Source organism: Anopheles arabiensis, chromosome 3 (assembly GCF_016920715.1).
Source record: "Anopheles arabiensis isolate DONGOLA chromosome 3, AaraD3, whole genome shotgun sequence".
NCBI lineage: Eukaryota > Metazoa > Arthropoda > Insecta > Diptera > Culicidae > Anopheles > Anopheles arabiensis.
In genome coordinates, this window is record NC_053518.1 from 50,979,708 (window position 1) to 50,993,062 (window position 13,355).

Genomic DNA, 13,355 nt, shown 5'->3' on the forward strand with positions numbered 1-13,355 from the left:
ACACTCACAAACCTACACAACAGTACACACGCAGCGCGTATACACGCGCTGCACACAACTCTACGCACTACACACTGTACGCACTATTAACTAAGCACAGATCGCTTTCCGATCGTTCTCGCACGTATTCCCTTGCAGTGCGTATGGTCGAGGTCAGTGGCTTGTTGTCCGGCAAAAAAAAACCATCCACTTGGAGCGCGTATCGATCACGTCTGATTCGCTTCGTGGTTGGGGACAGGATGACATGTAATACACTTAATAGGAATAAATATTATAATATAATAGAACACAAAACTCAGCTTCTGCTGTTGATAAGGAGACACATGTTTGCTTACGACATGCCCAAGCTATTGTCCCTCCGCAAAACTTAAATAAGAATCCACTATTAGATTTACGATCTGATTTGTTTTCAGCCCAATCTGCATCCGCATATCCTACCAATTGTGAATTCTCACTCCTGCAACATGTTCTTAGCTTGAGATCACCTTTTAAGAACCTTTTAAGTATCTAACCACTCTTCGTAACTCATGTAGGAAAGAGAGAAAAGAGGTGCTTTATTCAGTTCAAATTAACAAAATCGTCTAAGTTCTTCACGTGTGTTTCACTTCAATCTCCGTGTGCGACTGTTCGCATCCGCTGACCGTTCTCCAGTCCCCGGTTAATCGAGTCACGCCGCTCTTATCCGAGCTGCCATCATGAACTACAGGGTGGTTCATTCGTCACCCATCCTACATTCATTCCAATCTTTTTGAGTTGGTTTTGTTAACTTTCTACTAAGAATCGATAGAGACGCTGAAATATCTGGCCGACTATTTACTGCAACGAACAACAATTTTCTAATCAACTTTAGATATGCTAAGTTATCTGGCAAATGATTTTTATTCTGTATCTGGTTTCAAATGCCCCACATCGATTGGAATTTTGGATGATTTAGCATCTTGCAAACCGATAGATTTTATGATATCCTCAATATATCTCTTCTGTGAGATGTGGTAGACCTGCACTGTCACGTTCTACCTCAATACCTGCATTGTTCGATCCTTTTCCTAGACTCAGAACTTCAAAATTCCTTGATAGAGTTTTATAAACCGATGTGATGATTGCTTCAACATTACTAGCTACAATGAGATTATCAACATATACTAAAATGTAACATTGACTATCATTGATCTTTTTACTGTATAAACAAGAATCTGCCTCACTTTTCTTAAACCCATCATCCTCTAAAACCTGATGAAGTTTGATGTTCCACGAACGAGCACTTTGTTTTAATCCGTATATGCTGCGTTTTAAACGACAGACCTTGCTTTCAGCACCCTTAACGATGAAACCCGGTGGCTGCTGCATATACAACTCCTCCTCAAGGTCACCGTTTAAAAATGATGTCTTTACAGGGTTTACCAAGTCACTTTGCGATGTGAGCTGCACAATTCATCCTACTTGAAACGTATTTCTATTCTGATCTGCTACTTCATTTCGCCCGGAATAATTTTCTATTCCGACGCATTCTTTTCATCACCTTATATGCAGTTTTTTCACAGGGGATATTAGCCGAAACCGTCCGCGATGTGTATATTTTTTTCTACATTTAATTTAAGCGTTTTTAAATGCTCTTTGTGTGAACAATCATATTGTTTTACAAAGAATAATAGTTTATCTTTGTTCTGTTGCATCATTCGAGCCGAAACATGGATTATTCATTAAGTTATTAGAAATTAAACCTGAAAAGCTTTGATGAAACATGTGGGCGCTAGGTTTTAAAAATCCCGTAACGCTATATAGTTCAATAAAATGATGTGATGGTGGATGGAAAATGTTGAGCCAGTGTTATATTAGTGTTTGCAGTGTGGATGATCGGCTATTTTAAAACTAAATTAAATATATTATTTATTGAAAGTGAAATATCTCTGGCAATTTTGTTATGTTTTCATTTTTTCGGATGGGATCTGGCCGTCTGATTGGTTTATACTGCCACATTGGCGATCTTCGTACAACATTTTGTATGAAATATGCTCTGTTAGATACTCGATCCTTAATCATAAACGGACCACATGACAGGAACCAGCGCGAGGAAGAGTTACAGGGTTTATAGAGTTATTTTTTATTATTTTTTTTTTAATTTTTTAGATTCGTTCCTTGAATTGTTGATAATTTCACTCAGGTTTTTGTTTCGTTTTCGCTATTAACCGGTTTAATCCTAGACAAATAAACATAAATAATTTAAAGAATTGGAAGAAACGATCAATCAATTATATGAGGCATGCAGAATAATTTAGAAAGCATGAAATAACTCATCTGAAATAATTTAAAAAAAAATAAAAGAGCCCTGCAATAGAAAAGCGAAGCGGCAAACTATTGAAAGAACATTTCAAAGAAAACACGTTGGTTTCGAAGCTTCGCAACAAGGAACGCTGTGAGATTGATAATAATTATCCATTTTAGAGGGTTTTGTATTAAAGTTTGCTGTGTAAAATCTGTTGGGCAGAGGTATTTGCACAATAAATGAATGATTACAGAGCGTTCACAATACAAAATAATAGGATCGAGTTTATTCACGTCTTAACGCTGATGATAGTTCAAAGCAAAGTGAGAGAAAAAAGGAAGAAGAAAATGATGCGCACTTTAGGCGCGTCACACCGCATTGTTTATCTGTCAAACAGATGATGTTGGCAGCTCTGTTATGGCAATCAGGATTATGGCAAAGATCAGTTGATGTTGCAACACTCCTCCTCAATCGATAGTGCCATGTTTTTCCGATAGCCCTAACATTCCTGAAAACTTCCGTTGCTTTGTAGCTCCTAAAGGCTTTGTGAGGATGTCAGCTACCATGTCTTCTGTTGGACAAAATTCGAGTATCAAAACTCCACGGTCACACAAATCCTTCACAAAATGTACCCTTGTTTCGATATGTTTTGATCGACGACTGGATCTTTCAGAGCCTACAAACGTTATGCAGCTCTGATTATCTTCTAACATACGTGTAGGTTTATCTTGGGGATTGTCCATCTCTTCTAGCAAACCACGTAGCCAGACAAGTTCTTGGCTTGCCTCGCTTAGAGCCACGTATTCTGCCTCCATTGATGACAAAGTCACACATGTCTGCTTTCGGCTGGCCCATGAAATTGCTCCTCCTCCATAAAGGAATACAAATCCAGATGTGGATTTTCTGGTACTAGTGTCGCCAGCCCAGTCAGCATCCGTGTAGCCGGTTAAACCGCTATCAGCTTTGTCGTATAACAAACACCAATCGCGTGTCGATTTTAGATATCGTATGACACGTTTAGCTGCCACGTAGTCCGCTTGCGTTGGAGCTTCAACCTTCCGACCTAATATCGCTGCACTAACGGCGATATCTGGGCGCGCACAGACAGCGATATAAAGGAGTACACCTACAATACTTCTGTACTTAGATCCATCGGATAGAGCTTCGTTGTTGTCTTGAACTTTCATGTACCCGCTATCCATAGGCGTTCTTGCTCCTTTAGCATCACGAAGGCCAAACTTGTCCACCACATGGTCAATGTAACTGCTAAGACACAGGCTGTATCTACCTGCTTCGCACTTGATTTCCATACCCAAAAAATAATTTAGGTCGCCCAGGTTGATCATGTCGAATTTCTTTTTCAGTGTGTCGTACACTTCATCGATGATTTTCTCATCTTTTGCGCCAACCACGATGTCGTCAACATATACTAGCAAGTATATTTTATTAGTACTTTCGCCTTTCATATATAGGCAAAGATCAGCGCTGCTTTGCTCAAAACCTATTTCTTGGAGAATACCACCCAGTTTGTGATTCCAGCAACGTGCTGACTGTTTTAGCCCATATATGCTCTTGTTTAGTCTGCACACGTAGTGTTCTTTGTCTTTTTCTTCGTAGCCAGGAGGCTGCTTCATGAATAACTCTTGATCAAGATCGCCATGTAGGTAAGCCGTTTTTACATCGAAATGTTTGAGCTTCATATTGTCTCGAGAAGCCAGAGCCAGCAACAAACGGAGTGTAGTATAGCTCATAACCGGTGCAAAAACCTCGTCATAATCTTGACCGTACTTCTGTGAATATCCTTGAGCAACAAGTCGCGCCTTGTATTTTAACAGTTGCCCTGACGAATCACGTTTTATTTTATATACCCATCTGCAACCCACTGCCTTCCGGTCTGATGGCATCTCGACTAAATCCCACGTTCCATTGTCCGAGTGAGATTTTAATTCATCTAACATAGCAGCTTTCCACTGCGAATGGCTTGGGCATGTAATGGCTTCCTGAAAACTCCTTGGTTCACGCTCTTCTTCAAGGGCATTTCCGATTATGTACGCTTCCTCTATCAAACGAACCGGAGGAATTCCTTTGGTTGGGCGCTGAGAACGTCGTACATTTTCATCATCATGAGAATCACCGGAATAATCTTCTCCTTCAGATGCACTGTCGTACGGCTCCGATTCTGAGTTTTCATTTGATATCGGTGGTGAACTTGAAAACAAATCATTGTTCTCTTGGGTATTTGGTGGTAAAACGAGCGGCACATAAAAATTATCACCAGATTCTGTGTGTACCTGTTTGACAGCTTCCTTGAAATTACAAAACTCCAAAAACTTAGCATCCCTGCTTATCGTGATGCGACCTGTCATAGGATTCAAAAAACGATAAGCTTTACGTCCATCGGCGTAACCTACAAAAATTAGTTTCTCAGATTTCATGTCAAGTTTTCGCCTTTTCTCCTGTGGAATGTGAACGTATGCCGTCGATCCGAAGATGCGGAGATGTGCATATGACGGTTTCTTTTTATGCCATAGTTCAAAAGGGGTACAGTTCACTGTTGATGAAGGCAAAAGATTCTGCAGATAAACCGCCGTGCTGATCGCTTCGCCCCAGTATTTCTTTTCCATTTCAGATTCCGACAGCATGCAACGAACGGATTCTACTGCATAACGGTTCCTCCGTTCAGCAACGCCATTCTGTTGCGGTGAGTATGGGGCCGATTGCTCATGAACGATGCCGTTATCTACAAAAAACTTTTTCAGTGAAAGATTCGAATACTCACCGCCGCCATCCGATCTAATCTTCTTTGGATAGTATCCAAATTGATTCTTCATGAGGTTACAATATTCACGTATCTTTTCCGCTGCGTCCGACTTATGCTGTAACAGGTACACCGTCGTAAAACGGCTGTAGTCGTCAACCATCATGACGTAAAAACGATTGCCACGAGGTGTCGCAACCTCCATGGGACCGCCAAGATCGGTGTGAACAAGTTCCCCAACAGCAGTGCTTCGATTTGTAGACGTCTTTGGAAATGAGCTCCGGCTCATTTTTCCTTGGCAGCAAGACACACACACAGAGTCCATGTCACAGTGGTCTAACTTGAGTCCATGGCCAAGTTCGTCGCTCACGATTTTCATCACAGCATTCCGGTCCCGATGACCAAGTCGACGGTGCCATAAATGCACACACGAAACACTGTGTTTTATTCCTGTAAGCAGGACTTGCTCAGAAAAATGTTTTAGATTATAAAGGTTACCTGAGCGTTCTCCAACCAGCATTACATTTTCTCCTTTCACAACACGACAGCCTTTGCTATCAAAAACGACTTCGAAACCTAAGTCGGTTATTTTGCTTACTGAAAGCAAATTTGTAGTGAGCATAGGTACATGATACACATTTCCCAGTGTCACGTTTACACGAGTACCTTTTCCGTTTACAGAAACTATTTTTGTGTTTCCCACACCAGCCGAGTTGATCGACTGTCCATTAGCTAAACTAATTGTTGATCTTTTCGTTTCATCAATATTTACCAGAATGGACGCATCGCTTGTCATGTGGGCAGTTGCTCCTGAATCAAAACACCACAATCGTTTATCAGGTGTTTTTCCGGAAAACAGACACAAGTCTTCGCTATTGACTGCACAATTTGCGTTTTGGTTAGTTGTGGATGTGTTGTTTCTTTTATCGGCCATCAATTTACGACATTCTTTACGGATGTGTCCATCCTTTTTACAATAGTGACACTGCTTTCGTTTGTTCTTTTCACGTTTGTTCCTGTCACTGCCAGACAGTAGCGCCTTCTCCTCATCCGAACCATCCGCACGACGTCGTCCTTCGTCGAGCAGTTTTCCCTTTACGAAATCCACTGTAAGGTCAGCATCCGGCCTACTCTCCAACGCAACGATCAAACCGTCGTACGATCTTGGCAGGCTGGATAGCATCAAAGCAACAAATGAAGGATCCTTCATTTCCTCACCCAATGCGATCAGTCGGAGCCGCAACGTTGATAACTCTTTCAAGTGCTCATCTATGTTTCCACCTTCCGGCATCTTGGTAGCAAACATTTGGCGCATGACATGGATCTTGCTTGAAAGGGAGGATCGCTAGTGGTAGCTCTTCAGTGCGTCCCACATTTCTTTTGCTGTAGTCGTCTGCATCACATGAATGAGTTGGCTATCGTTCAAAGATAGGCCAATCAGTGCTCTTGCCTTTTCGTCTTCGGCGAGCCATGCCGCAGTAGGTGCTTCGGGCTTTGCTTCAGTCAACACAGACTTTACTTTCTCCCGTGACAACAGAAGTTCCATTTTGAACTTCCATATGGAGTAGTTCTTATCATTCAGCTTTTCCAAAGACACATGAGATTCCGCCATTGTGCTTTTTTCTTTCTCCAAAGCACGCTCAAACGCGGGCAAATCGATTTCGCAATCTCGGACACTCGCCTTTCTTTATCAAGGAACCTCTAGACAATTGCGTCACCAAAGCCCTGGGCCCATAACCTGTTGGGCAGAGGTATTTGCACAATAAATGAATGATTACAGAGCGTTCACAATACAAAATAATAGGATCGAGTTTATTCACGTCTTAACGCTGATGATAGTTCAAAGCAAAGTGAGAGAAAAAAGGAAGAAGAAAATGATGCGCACTTTAGGCGCGTCACACCGCATTGTTTATCTGTCAAACAGATGATGTTGGCAGCTCTGTTATGGCAATCAGGATTATGGCAAAGATCAGTTGATGTTGCAACAAAATCGCTTAAAAGGTATGTAAGTGATATGCTTTAATAATAGAATATGAATCGATATGAACTTTTCCATTAAAATGTGATTTTGATACATTTCAGTATAGATATGGCAGATTCCAATGTTCCGGGAGTAGATGTCCCTGTAGCATATCTGCTAAACAAAACTTATTGTAAACCACACTATCAACTATAGACTCATTGTAACACACTTCGGAAAGCCAAATCACACTATTGCAACACATTCATTATATTACATCAGCAAATCAATCCACACCATAGCAACATACCCAGACCATACCGTCCATAGAAAAACGATTGAGACACATTTATCGAAAACAATCGAAACGCGCAACATAAGCAATTCAAGCGTTTCTGCAGCAAAGTGGACAAACAGAGAACGCATAGCAACTTATTGCTAAAAAGCGCAGTGTAGGCAAAGATCGACGAACGCACCCGTTCTTTAGCTAGAACAGTTTATACTTTCCAGAACCTTCGTAAAAACACTAAAAACGCAGCATAGGCACATAATGACAGACACCTCACTCCAATACAATGTATAAATTGCACCTCATATCAATAACCTTTAATTTGGACAAAAACACATTCCAAAACCAAATGTACGAAACTTATTGAGTATAAATAAAACCAAATCCGACCGTGGCAAGTCAGATTCGTTCGGACTGCCAAGATAGGACGTTACGCTTCCTAATACTTCGCCTTCCAACTTATTTCAAGAGTTTAGTTATGTCCCCCTACCCAAGGTAAGGCTTCTAAACTCCAACGTTTCCAGTAAGGGAAACCTCCTAAAGGTTTCTATGATCGCCTGGACGATCAAGTGCTGAAAAGTCCGTTCGATCGATGTATTATTCCACCTCGGCTCATGTCAGTAAAAACTGACCTACCGCGACGTTGTTCGATGTACAGTATGTACCGTATGTACGCTCATCACATTACATGGCGACCGTAACTAACTTCCAAACATACTACATGGCGACCGTGACCATAATCTGCAATCGACGGGCAGAAGCTTAAGTTAAAAATCAAATAAAATGTGATACGTATAACGGTAACGTAAAGCGTAAGTGTCATGCGACGAACCAAAAGTATTGTGACTATAACCGGCATTCGACGGAAAGTAAAAAAAAAAAAAATTGTCAAATGTGCATTTTATACGGAACATTCATCAACGCAGCTCGCGCAAGTAACCCATAGGTAAAAAAATAACGATGAAAGAACAGCTACAAGCAAGTTCAGTGCAGTGCAGAATGAAAAATAAAAACATTTAGTGTAGTGTAAGTGCAAAATGAATGTTTAACTGATGAACAAACATTATCCGTACACAGTGTTGTGAGAACCTATCCCAATGTGTAAAAACGTATGAACGCTCTTGGGATCGATTTACCAAGTAGAGTAACGTTGAAATGAGAAACGATGAAAGCTAAAAAAATGCTAACTTTTCACAATAACCCACAGTACAGCACAAATTTATAAAATGGGTAACGACGCATCAAACCCTAAAGCTAATGTCAATGGCGATAATGATCTTACCATTATTCAAACACAAAATGTTCACTCAGAGCAACATGAAACCCATGAGTTAAAACTGAATATTGTGCTGATACTTCTTGCTATCATACTCATGCAAAAAGTAATAAAAACCATTTTCAAAATATTGAAAACTTTAGCAAAACGTGATGCAATCAATAACATGCAACTGCCTATATAAATTAACTCATTTTGGTAATCTATACGATTCGTGGAGCAAGTGATATGGAATAATAAAGTTGTGGTCAGCGTGATTGAAAGGAACAACCGTTCCCACCGTGGAAGACGAATAGACAAGGCGAGCTCACTGCCCAATATGGATTGGCAGGCGAGAATAGACAAGTGTCTCAACCCCGACAAGACATCTACGACATTTACAGTCGTAGAAATTACAAATACGAACTGCATTATAAAACACAATCAAACAGGAAAAACCACAACAGTACATAAAAACAGATTAAAACATTTTTAGTGAATAATGCACTCTTTCGTATAAACTCAATCGTACATTATTCAAAAAGGGTGGAGGTGTAGCATATCTGCTAAACAAAACTTATTGTAAACCACACTATCAACTATAGACTCATTGTAACACACTTCGGAAAGCCAAATCACACTATTGCAACACATTCATTATATTACATCAGCAAATCAATCCACACCATAGCAACATACCCAGACCATACCGTCCATAGAAAAACGATTGAGACACATTTATTGAAAACAATCGAAACGCGCAACATAAGCAATTCAAGCGTTTCTGCAGCAAAGTGGACAAACAGAGAACGCATAGCAACTTATTGCTAAAAGCGCAGTGTAGGCAAAGATCGACGAACGCACCCGTTCTTTAGCTAGAACAGTTTATACTTTCCAGAACCTTCGTAAAAACACTAAAAACGCAACATAGGCACATAATGACAGACACCTCACTCCAATACAATGTATAAATTGCACCTCATATCAATAACCTTTAATTTGGACAAAAACACATTCCAAAACCAAATGTACGAAACTTATTGAGTATAAATAAAACCAAATCCGACCGTGGCAAGTCAGATTCGTTCGGACTGCCAAGATAGGACGTTACGCTTCCTAATACTTCGCCTTCCAACTTATTTCAAGAGTTTAGTTATGTCCCCCTACCCAAGGTAAGGCTTCTAAACTCCAACGTTTCCAGTAAGGGAAACCTCCTAAAGGTTTCTATGATCGCCTGGACGATCAAGTGCTGAAAAGTCCGTTCGATCGATGTATTATTCCACCTCGGCTCATGTCAGTAAAAACTGACCTACCGCGACGTTGTTCGATGTACAGTATGTACCGTATGTCCGCTCATCACATTACATGGCGACCGTAACTAACTTCCAAACTTACTACATCCCGAATGAGACTAATAGCCGAGACAATCCTACAGATGGCAACAATCCTGATGAAGTGAATGTTCCTGGCACTTCTCGACTCAATCGCAAACATAAAACTACCAGCAATGAGGATCGTGAGCGCATCATTGCTGCAAACGAGAATGGTTATTCCACAACTTTGATAGCAGAGATGTTATCTATAAATAGATCAACCGTCTACAGTATTTTAAAAAAATACTGGAAAACAGGTGAAATTGAAGCCCAAAGACGAGGTGGTGTCAAACAGAAAAAACTTACAAATGCTGCCGTAATCCACATACAGTCCTGGATTGACGAAGATTGCTCGATCTCGCTTAAAAAGCTGAAGAGTAAAGTGTTAGAACGCCATGGCATTGAAGTAAGCACATCAACGATCGCACGTGCGATCAAAGGATTTAATTACTCTTTTAAAAGAGTAAAGCTTCTTCCCGCACGGCGTAATAATAGCAATACCGTTGCAGAACGGAAAGAGTACGCTTTATCGTATAATCGATGTACCCAGCGCCTTCCACAAGCCTCAATAATTTTTATTGACGAAGTTGGATTTAATGTTAGTATGAGAACGATGATGGGCAGATCGGAGGTTGGAACAGCAGCAACCAAAGTTGTTCCTCAACTACGATCAAGGAACATTTCGATTGTATGTGCGATGAATCGCACTGGAATCTTACACTACATTAGTCGGAACAGAGCGATAAATCAGGAAGTGTTTGTCGATTTCATAAGACAATTAAAAGAAAACCTTAACGGGGATAACATCGGACATCCTCCCTTACTGATCATGGACAACGTGGCATTTCATAAATGCACTGCTGTTCGAGAAGCAATTATCGAGGAAGGGTGCGAAGTCAAATATCTTCCTCCCTACTCACCCTTTCTCAATCCCATTGAAAACCTTTTTAGCAAGTGGAAGACCATCGTTAAGAGAGCGAACCCACAAAACGAAGGTGAACTGATGACTGCGATACAACAAGGTGCATCGTTAATCACGTCACAAGATTGTGACGGCTACTTCTGTAATATGTACCGTTACATAGAGAAGTGCGTTTTAGGCGAAGAAATCACCGATTGAGATTTATTTAAGGTTTATTTGAACTCTTTGTTATAGTTTAGAATTTAAGATAGAGGTTTTTTTTGTCAAAAAAGAGCTTGGCTCTTTTCATTTCTGTTTTATATTTGTAATCATGAATTAATTTAAAAATATTTACATTTAAGTTGAACTTTTACCTTTATTACAACGTGCAGTGCATTCTAGAAGTTTAACTTTTTAATATTCTATTAGCTTTCACACAGAACCTTACATTAGTTAAAGACTATGTTCCTTTTTGAAGTGTGATTTGAATTACGGTAACGAATCGTGAAAAACCCAGAAGATTAATATTACTTTAACTGCAGTGATTGAATTATTGTGATCGATTGTGATCGAACTAGCAATTTAAAGTGAGAATAAACATAATTTTTGAAATTTAGTTTTTGTATGTTTGTTTTCTTTGATATTTTTAAACTATGAAGAGATCGAAAAATAATAAATAGATAAGGTATTATGAACCTATTTACGAGGAATGCAACCACTCTGTGCGTGTTCGAGCGATACCTTCTCTGATCAAACTTTTCGGTGTGTTCAAGCATGGACAGAGGTGGCTAGCAGGATACGATGTCTGGGGTATATTATGAGTAGCGGACTCATGCCCCACCAAGGTGTTCGACAGCGATCGCCAGTTCGGCACTAGTGATGGGTAAATTCAACAAAAATCCGGAATCGCTTCCGAATGACTCCGCCAAAATTGGAAGCGGTTCCGGAAGGTAGGTGCAAAACTCCGACCTCGGAGCCGTCCGGAGCCGTCGGAGCCGTCGGAGCCGTTGGAGCCGTCGGAGCCGTTGGAGCCGTTGGAGCCGTCGGAGCCGTCGGAGCCGTCGGAGCCGTCGGAGCCGTCCGGAGCCGTTAGTCGGCAGCTGGAGCCAGTCGGAGCCGTCGTAGCAGTTGGAGCCGACGGAGCCGGTTGGAGCCGTTGGGGCCGTCGAAACCAACGGAGCCAGTTGGAGCCAGTTGGAGCCAGTTGGAGCCAGTTGGAGCCAGTTGGAGCCGTCGGAGTAGTTGTGATAGTCGGAAGCATTCTGAAGCGCATTAATTTCCCGATATTAGTGATGATTTTATTTTAAAAACAGCTTACGAGTAAAAAAGAGTCTTCTTCATTTATTGATATGAAGTTTTTTTTGTGTGTTTTTTTGTTTCAAAAATAAAGCCAAAAATAATTGTTCGCTCCGTATATATATAGGAAAAAATGAATCAAATTAGGAGGTTAAGGAGCAATAGAACTATGACGGGAGGTGGGTTTGATAAAATACGAGACAACGAGGCAGACGAGTGTAATTATGGCAGTTTTGCACGGTTGTTTACTTCGACTAACGTGTATGGTTTAGGCCGCACTTGTTTTTTACCGAATAACATGATGGCACATGGACAGGACAAAGAATATAACTATCAATCATCTGTCCATCTTTTATGAAAATAAAGATCAATAATAGTTTGATTCATAGTTTTTCCCTATATATATATATACGGAGCAAACAATTGTTTTTGACTTTATTGTTTAAAAAAATACAAAAACACATCAGAGCAATAAATGAAGAAGACTCTTTTTTACTCGTAAGCTGTTTTTTAAAATGAAATCATCGCTGATATCGGGAAATTAAATCGCTTCAGAAGACTTCCGACTATTACAACGACTCCTACGGCTCGAACTGGCTCCGTTGGCTTCGACGGCCCCGACGGCCCCAACGTCTCCAACCGGTTCCGTTGGCTCCAACGACTACGACGGCTCCGTCGGCTCCAACGACTACTACGACGGCTCCGACCGGCTCCAGACGGCTCCAACCGGCTCCGTCGGCTCCAATTGCTACGACGGCTCCGACCGGCTCCAGCTGCCGACTAGCGGCTCCGACGGCTCCGGACGGCTCCAACGGCCTCAACGATTCCGGACAGCTCCAACGGCTCCAACGGCTTCAACGGCTCCGACGGCTCCGGACGGCTCCGGGCGGAATCGACGGTTTGAATTTTTCGAAATCGGAGCCGGAGTAGCAATGCTCGGAAGCGATTCCGAGCCGTGGGTGCGATTCCGGTTACCCATCACTATTGGGCACGAGGAGCAGGAGAGCACAGCAAGCTCGATGACTGGATCAGGCGAAGCAAGACCTGTCTAAGATCTTTGATTAATATTGATTAGACCGAGGATCGTATGTGCTAGAACAACATTCACTGTCGGGCGCACCTAGAGGATTAATTAGTAATATACGTTTTAATTTCGACATATTTATCATATGCATGACAATTTAGTATAGCACTTCATTTCTTAATACTTACATTATGCATTTGTCCCATTGACCAGCAAACCTTGTTAAATCAAGCTAA